This window comes from Alosa sapidissima, chromosome 2 (assembly GCF_018492685.1).
Source record: "Alosa sapidissima isolate fAloSap1 chromosome 2, fAloSap1.pri, whole genome shotgun sequence".
Classification (NCBI taxonomy): domain Eukaryota; kingdom Metazoa; phylum Chordata; class Actinopteri; order Clupeiformes; family Clupeidae; genus Alosa; species Alosa sapidissima.
The window spans coordinates 6,846,354-6,854,377 of NC_055958.1; positions in this window are offsets into that span (position 1 = coordinate 6,846,354).

Sequence of the window (8,024 nt, forward strand, 5' to 3'; positions counted from 1 at the left end):
GGGGGGAGCTTCCTTTCATGTGCCCACTTCAGCACTACAGAGCTGTGTGGCAAAGTGTAGAGTCTGGATGTCTTTAAGGCACAGTGCAGTGCAGAGGCTTGACACATTAGTCAACTTCTCAAAACAAGAAAAATATTTCAGTAACATTACAGTAAGGGTACATGAATTGTCATCAATTCATCATTATCTTATGAATCATCAGGAATTTACATGATTTCAAAGTCTCTCATTCATGACCTCATGCATGAACAACGCATCAACTAAAGCATTAGGTATGGTGGGTACATCATTATGATTTATGATTAAGCATGATTATCATGATTACATGAATGGTAGTTGTGGTCCATCAACTATAGTGTGAACAATGGCATGTGTTGAACCATGAGAACTGCACAAGTTGTGTTCAAATCAGAATTTGAGTAGTGCATTTTTGGCAGAAAAAGAAATCATCATGATCATTCTTAATAAATCATAATGATGTTCCCACCATACTTAATGCTTTAGTTTAGTATGTGTTGTTCATGTATGAGGTCACTAATGACAATGAATGCATTTATTGCAATGCATGCAAATTCTGATGATTCATGAGATATTGAGGAATGAAATAATACATAAATCATGAATTAATTCATGCATAAATTCATGATAATTCATGTACCCTTACCGTAAAGTGTTACCAATATTTCAGGTGCACACAGGAGAGGTGTTAAAATGCTTGTGTTATTGGTAGTGGATTTTCCACAGGAGCCAATCAAAAACCAAGCCTAATAAAAAACAATTAAAAAACAAAATCAGCAACAAAGCAACCATTGTGGGCAAAAACAATATCACAAAACAGAGGAGCCTTTGTGAGCAGTTCACTGAGTTATGAAACAGGCACCTTCCTTCAGTGGTATTTCGTTGAATTAGGCCCATGACACCTCCAGAAGGCTCAACAGAGGCGTCTGGAATCCCACACCCAGGCCCCTCCACACTCATGGTCTCGACCAACAAATTCTTCATTTTGTTCTTCTTCAGGCCATTTTGTTGCTGTGGCTGTTTATGATCCAATCAACAACATAACATAATATGTTTATAACCACTTTTTTTGACATATTAACCGTACATGTATATGACCTCATACTATTGTAGTACATCACACTAAAATATATAGATAGATAGATAGATAGATAGATAGATAGATACTTTATTGATCCCCAAGGGGAAATTCAAGATATATGATTGTTCTTCTTCTTCATATTATTGTAACCACCCAACAAAGAACTGAGCACATGTAATATGCACGCCAAGTTCATGACAATAGCCCAGGCCACTGACCCCATTACATTAACGGGCATGTGTCACAGGAGGGTCAGGTGGCGCTCTGCGGTCATGTTTCACCGCCCAAGGGCCCACAAGGGTCTTTTCACTCACTCTCTCTCAGGTGTCGCGGCTGTCACTGGGCCAGTTCATCGGATACGGCCCCCAGCGCGCGCCACACTGCTGCCTTCCCGCTCGGCTCACCGCCCGCCTGTCCACTCGCTTGCCCGCCTGTCCAGGCTGTGCTGAGCCGAGTTGAGCTGTCACTCAAGCGTGCAGAGAGAGAGAGAGAGAGAGAGGCAGGGAGGCAGGTCATCTGGACCGGCGCAGAATAAGCTACTGTGATCCCTCTCGCTCTCCACTGAGCACTGACAGCTGGCTGACAAGTCGCTGAGGGGCAAATAATGCACTTGATTTTGTCCTTTTAACAAACATTTGCTTTAAATCTTTGTGCCCCTGCCACCCTCACCCTCACCCTCACTGCCCCCACCCCCACCCTCACTGCCTCTCTGTGGTGACAGATGCACGGCAGTCTTGACGTCACAACTAACGTGGAACAATCATCACTGGGTAGGTTATTGTCACTGCACCATATGGGTGTTTGATTTCTGTTCTGTGTAGTGTAGCTGCAGCACAATAAGTAGATGCAACATATTGGGTACTGAAATATTCACAAGAATCCATAGAAATTGAATCTTCATGTTGTGTTATCCAATATTAGTTTTACAGATGTATAGTCTATCTTATACACACTCATTGAACCAACAAAGTAAATGCAAAAATAGAGACATTTTTGTAATCATGACATATTTAGTGTAGTCATTCCATATCAGAACCCCTGAAGTATAATCCAAATACAAGCATGAAACCTCAAAGTGTTACCTTTCATTTGAGACCAGGATTATGCTTCTACACAAAGGGGTTCATGTGCAGTAAGCATTTGATTGTCAGTATGCATTTTGGATAACAAAAAGTCCTATGGGGAGTATCCATAGGCATTTTACAAAACGCAAGGGCATACCTTGGCAAATAATAGTCTAAAGCACTCATATTTTCATTCTATATTGATCTACTTTTGCACACAACTTCACAAGACCTGGTGCTAGGGCTCAGTTGTGTCTAAGAGATATCAAGAGACCTAGAGGGCTGAAATGTGGTCAGTTCAGAGATGCTTGTAATCCGGCAGAAAGAAAAAACTATATTCTAGCCTCTGTAACTCTTAGTGAGTACATCACACATTTATTTTGACTGTTTCCTACGAAAACTAGAGGTTCTCAGCTTTCTATAGAGGTCCAACATTTGATGGTAGGCCCCAGAAGAGGTGGGAACAATGCCCTTGTAAATAGGCACAGTGCAATTTCAGGCAAAAACTTGAAATTCTTTTTTGAGAGTTATGCTGTTTTAATGTACTACTTAGTGATTATTTTTCTGACTGAATAAGGAAGACCACAGTGTTCACAAAGTCCTTCATTAAGCTTTTCTGAGAAGTGATTTGTCCATACTGCTCACCTATACTCTGATTCTGATGTGTTAAACACATTTGCGTATTACAGTAGATGTCTGTCTTTGGGTAATAATGGGTAATAATGGTATATTATCTATGATATATCTTTGGTCTCTCTGCAGTGGCACTGAGCATCCTTCCCTAATGGCTAAATTGCACAGGGTAATATCTCAGCATTTTAGCGTGGACATTGCTCTTCTCCAACAGGCTACAGTGACATGTTCCCACATTCACTTTCATATCCACAGGGTCAAAATTGATTGAGGAGAGTGAAACTATTCCATTAAGAAAAATCAAATAAGATAGCTATAGCTTTCCCACTTAAAAGTAAATCTGTCATTTCTAGGTCATTTCATAGAACCTCTCTGACAACTAGCTTTAATGGCCTAATGCACATTCAGAAGAGCCAAATGAAATGACACTCTTAAACTCGAAGACACATCAATATTCAGCCCTGCTTTCTAATGTGAGGGACTGCGTTGGTTGTCACCATGGAGACCTACTCAGAGATGGCAGAGAGCTAAAAAAAACAAACACTCTGACTGCCATGTATTCTCTGGGTACTTGTGGCTGTTAACTGCGTGAAGAGCGAGCATTGAAAGCTATTGGTGATGAGAGAGGGGTGGGGGACACCATAAATCATGATCTGATGACTGAGTTCAATTACTGCTGCATGATCAAACCACCTCAAGCAAAGTATGTCATACAGCTCTCAATATCTTGCTGTCCAGTCAAGCTCTCAACATCAGCATAGTGCCTATTTGCACATCAACCTTAACATATGCAGTCTATGGCATCAACTCTATCCAAATACACACGTAACACTTTAAACAATATCACAATTTTACAAATCACAAACAAACATCAAAAATATGTCTGCAAGACACAGTGTTAAATCTTGTTTTTAAATGGGTTTTTTTCTCAGTAGCAGTAGCAAAGATAAACCTGGATGACACTCTGGTTAGCTCTTTCCTTTGTGCTTCACTCTACACAATATGATTAAGAGCCTGTCTGATCAATTGCATATGTAACAAAGGACACGGAGGCCACTCCTCGGCCCCATTAGTTATTGATTATGTCCCAAAGGAAACACTCTCTGACAATAGCTTCCACTTCAGCGCTTACGCCATTCACAAACAGCCGTTGACAAAAACAGGCTAGAAAAAACAGCCAGGAAGCGGTGGAAACGTATGGCTTTCATGTTGATTTAGAGAGCCTATAGTGTGGATATATCCATGGCGAACATGACAGGGAGAGCGATCTCTGTAATGTTCCACAGGAATTCAAGTGAACTAAAGCAGATGAAAAAAACACACAATGGCTGCTAACACTGGAGCTCCCGTGCGTGAAATCAGCTCACGGGACACATGCATGTGCACACTCACATAATGTTGCACACACACAAACACAAACACGGGCACATACACACACACACACACACACACACACACACACACACACACACACACACACACACACTTCATATGCATATGCATAATTTCAGATTTAGCAAGAGTAATTCGGGATGCTCCCTCACATCCTCTCAATTTCCCCTACATTAGCCATGTGCATGTTCTTGTGCCATTCTCTGTGGTAGTGGCTGTAGTGTGTATGTGTGTGTGTGTGTGTGTGTGTGTGTGTGTGTGTGTGTGTGTGTGTTTGAGTGTGTGTTTTTACACATTTGCAAGGACACAGGATGGCCTGCCACGGAGTCAACACAAATGTTGGTGAGCTAATTTGGCTTGTGCTGGGGGTAATTAGCCTGCCTGTAATCTAATTCTCCCAGTCACACAGCAGTCTGACTTCATCCAGTACAGAAACAAAGAAGAGAACATTACATAGACGCACACTCTCTTTCTCTCTCTCTCTCTTTCTCTGTCTTTTTTCTCTTGCCTATATTTCTCGTTCATGTTTGTTTTTAAAGTTAACTTCATAATTTCCATTCATTTTAACATAAAGTACATTTTGTGCAATGCTATATCAACACCAGTACTGCCACATGGTAGAAACACTAGTATTCACATTGACATTATAATTTCTTTTCTGAAATTGTCCATACAAATGGGTATAGGAGCACAATCCTTCTCTGTCCAAATGCAGGAAAGAGTAAAAACAATATTGGAAAAAGCCATGTGTAACAGACTTGGAGACATGGGTATTCAGTTCAAACCTTTCTCATGGTTCACGCACGTTTTCACCCTTTAATGAGAGCAGGCAGTGTGACATGCGAGAGTGCTCTGAAACTGAAGGAGTAAAGACCTCTATACGGTCTCAGGGTCAATGAGGAACCTAAAGGATCTCAGTCGAAGGTTGAGTAGACGGCACACACCGTCTCCAGTCCTGCTCACTCTACTAGTGTTTCTTCACAGAGGATTAGGGCAATTCCACGGAAAATTGACTTTTTGTCACATCCATAACACCAGTGAAATGCCTTGGCATTTGTATGATGTGAATGATAACATTCATTTTTTGTGCATTTTTTCTCATTTACATTCTTCAGCCAAAAATAGCAAATGCTCAAATTTCATGTAATCATTCACATCATACCATACCATCACATTTTATTGGCGTTATGGATGTTAAAAAAAATAATTTTCCATGGAATTGCCCATTACAGCTAGTGAAAAAACAATAAAGAGTGAACAATGGATGAAGGAACAAATGCATGGATGCATGGATGGATGGATGGGTAGATGGATGGATGGATGGGTGGATGGATGGATGGGTGGATGGATGGATGGATGGGTGGATGGATGGATGGATGGATGGATGGATGAATGCATGAATGAATGAATGAATGAATGAATGCGATGTGCAAGTACACAATGCACGTGTCTCTTCTTCATACAGCATGTTAAATTTTCTTACAGCAGCAGCTCCCAGTGCCCAGGCCTGAACATGCCTTCATCAGCTGGACACAATAAGCAGGAGGACTTCCTGCCAGAAGGAACAATGAGTGTGAAATAGTGGGCATACATGCCAGACCCCCTCAGCGTGCACAACATTCACTCATTTGCACCAGTGACAGAAGAGATGCACAATACAGTTTAGTATAAACCTGAATGCTGTTACAGTAAATGTTAAATGGTTGAAATGTATGAAGGAGATGCAAAAACAACCCCAGCTGAGAGCTTAGCAGGAAGTGACTGCTAGCCCGCTGAGGCAACTTCAAAGCCATCTAATTAGCTGCTCTGAACCTCTGCCTGTATTTTTGTGTTCCAGGATATCAAAAATATGGTCTTTTGCTTTCATAGTTGAGGGATATTTTGGGGCTAACGTTCTGAAGTCACGGCTGTACCATTATACTTTTGTGTGACTTCAATTATGATAATTCCAGAGCAGACACTGCTTGTTTCAGCGCAAGCATCACAAGGCACTTTTAGTGTTGCTATGGCTACTGTACCTGGCTACTGTCAAGTTTCACTGTGAGAAATTCTAGAAGTGCATGGCGCATGGTCATTTGTGTGTTCTGTTCAACACCTCCATGTTCCTTGTGACTGACTATAACTTCCTATTCTGCCACACATATCTGACAAAGAAAAACTGCACACGGAAACATGCAGGTGAAAAAACATCATCCTACCAAAAAAAAAATCTTTTAAATAATGGCAAATGTGTGATTCTTGTTGATTTTTATTGTGCCCTTATTCATAGTCATTGTTTATTTCATTGTTTCTCTCACAATAAGTGTTAATTTTCCTGTGCCAGTCTGCCAGTCCATAATTTAACATTCTGACAGCTCAACTCATTTGAACGGACCTCTTAAGTATTGTCAGACCAGGAAACTATATTATGTTTCAATTCTGAAATCTCATGGTGTACTGATTAGCTTTAAAGCAGCAGAAGGAGTCATCTTATGAAATATACAGTCAGCATCCCCTTCCCAATTATAACCACCACAATAAACTGAGGGGAAATGAGACACCACATTTCTGTGATCACCATCATTATTATCATCCTCAGCAGTGGCATGACTCAGAGATTGCTCTCGTGATTAAAGCTGCCTGAGGTTCCTGGGCGCCTGGGCGGCAGGCAGTTGGTCGCCTCACCTGATCCTGGGGTCCTTCGGCGCGGTGACGCACCTCCCTGGGACCGCCTTGTCCCGGGCAGGGCCGCCGACGGCGTTGCACCTGCTCCTTGGTGGCGCTGGCCTGGGCTCCTGGCGCACGGTGGAGAGGGAGTGCAGAGAGTCTCCTGTGGGAGAGGAGAGAGCAATGAACAACGTTCACTCCTCACGCCACAGAGTCAGGCTCAGAGCCCAAGCTATCCCCCCACCTATCCCCACCGCCTTCCCTCTCACTCAACTCATCAGCAGTGCTGTCATAAAGACACTGAGAGACACTAATAGATGTCTCTTGGAGCCATGCAACACTTGTTCATGAGTAGTTATTTAATTTTGAGACAGACTCGCTAAATATCTTCTAATCTCCTGGTAACTGCAAACTAAACCCAGAAGCTTCTCAGGCATACACAATGATATTTCTTCAATACAGTATGTCTCTTTTTCATAGTCACCCTGAAACGTTCCATATAATGAGTTTAGGAACTAGATACACAGTTCAAAACTTGTAAATAGGAAACATATTGCCTTGGACTGAGCCATCATACAATTCAGCCAATCAACACACTGTCTCAGGAACACGGAAAGGTTGAGCTGAGATGTCAACAACCTTTCATCGGAATGGCAGGCTCTGCCTCTGAGATAAGGATTTATCCTGAACAGCATCACCACTTTTCTTTTTTATTTAATCTATTTTTTGTGTTTTTAGATGTTGGAGCAGAGAGTTCACACAATACCAAAGGACAGCGATGGTGAATCATTCAAACGCAATACAGTCATTTTAAAATTTGCGTTGCACCTACACTGCCTCCTGAAACAGTCTGCAGGCCAACTCAAATGACACCAATCTCTATGAGTTTATTACACACGGTACTCACCTTCAGTCATTAAATAAAGACACCAGACTGACACAACAGCAAACAACAAACGGATATTGCTGTTGTTTACACAAAGAAGATGCATGCTGTGTCGTTTAATACTACTGCCATCAGCGGAGCTATTGGTTGGGTTCAACAGCTCTCCTCTGTCCTCTTAGATCTGTCTCTTGCTTCTAGTGGAGATGTATGACGGTCTGACATTCCCATTACAATTACAATAGATTATTGCCATCCAGAGATTCTAATTATTTCCTGCCATTGGCATTTAGATATGCTCTCCATT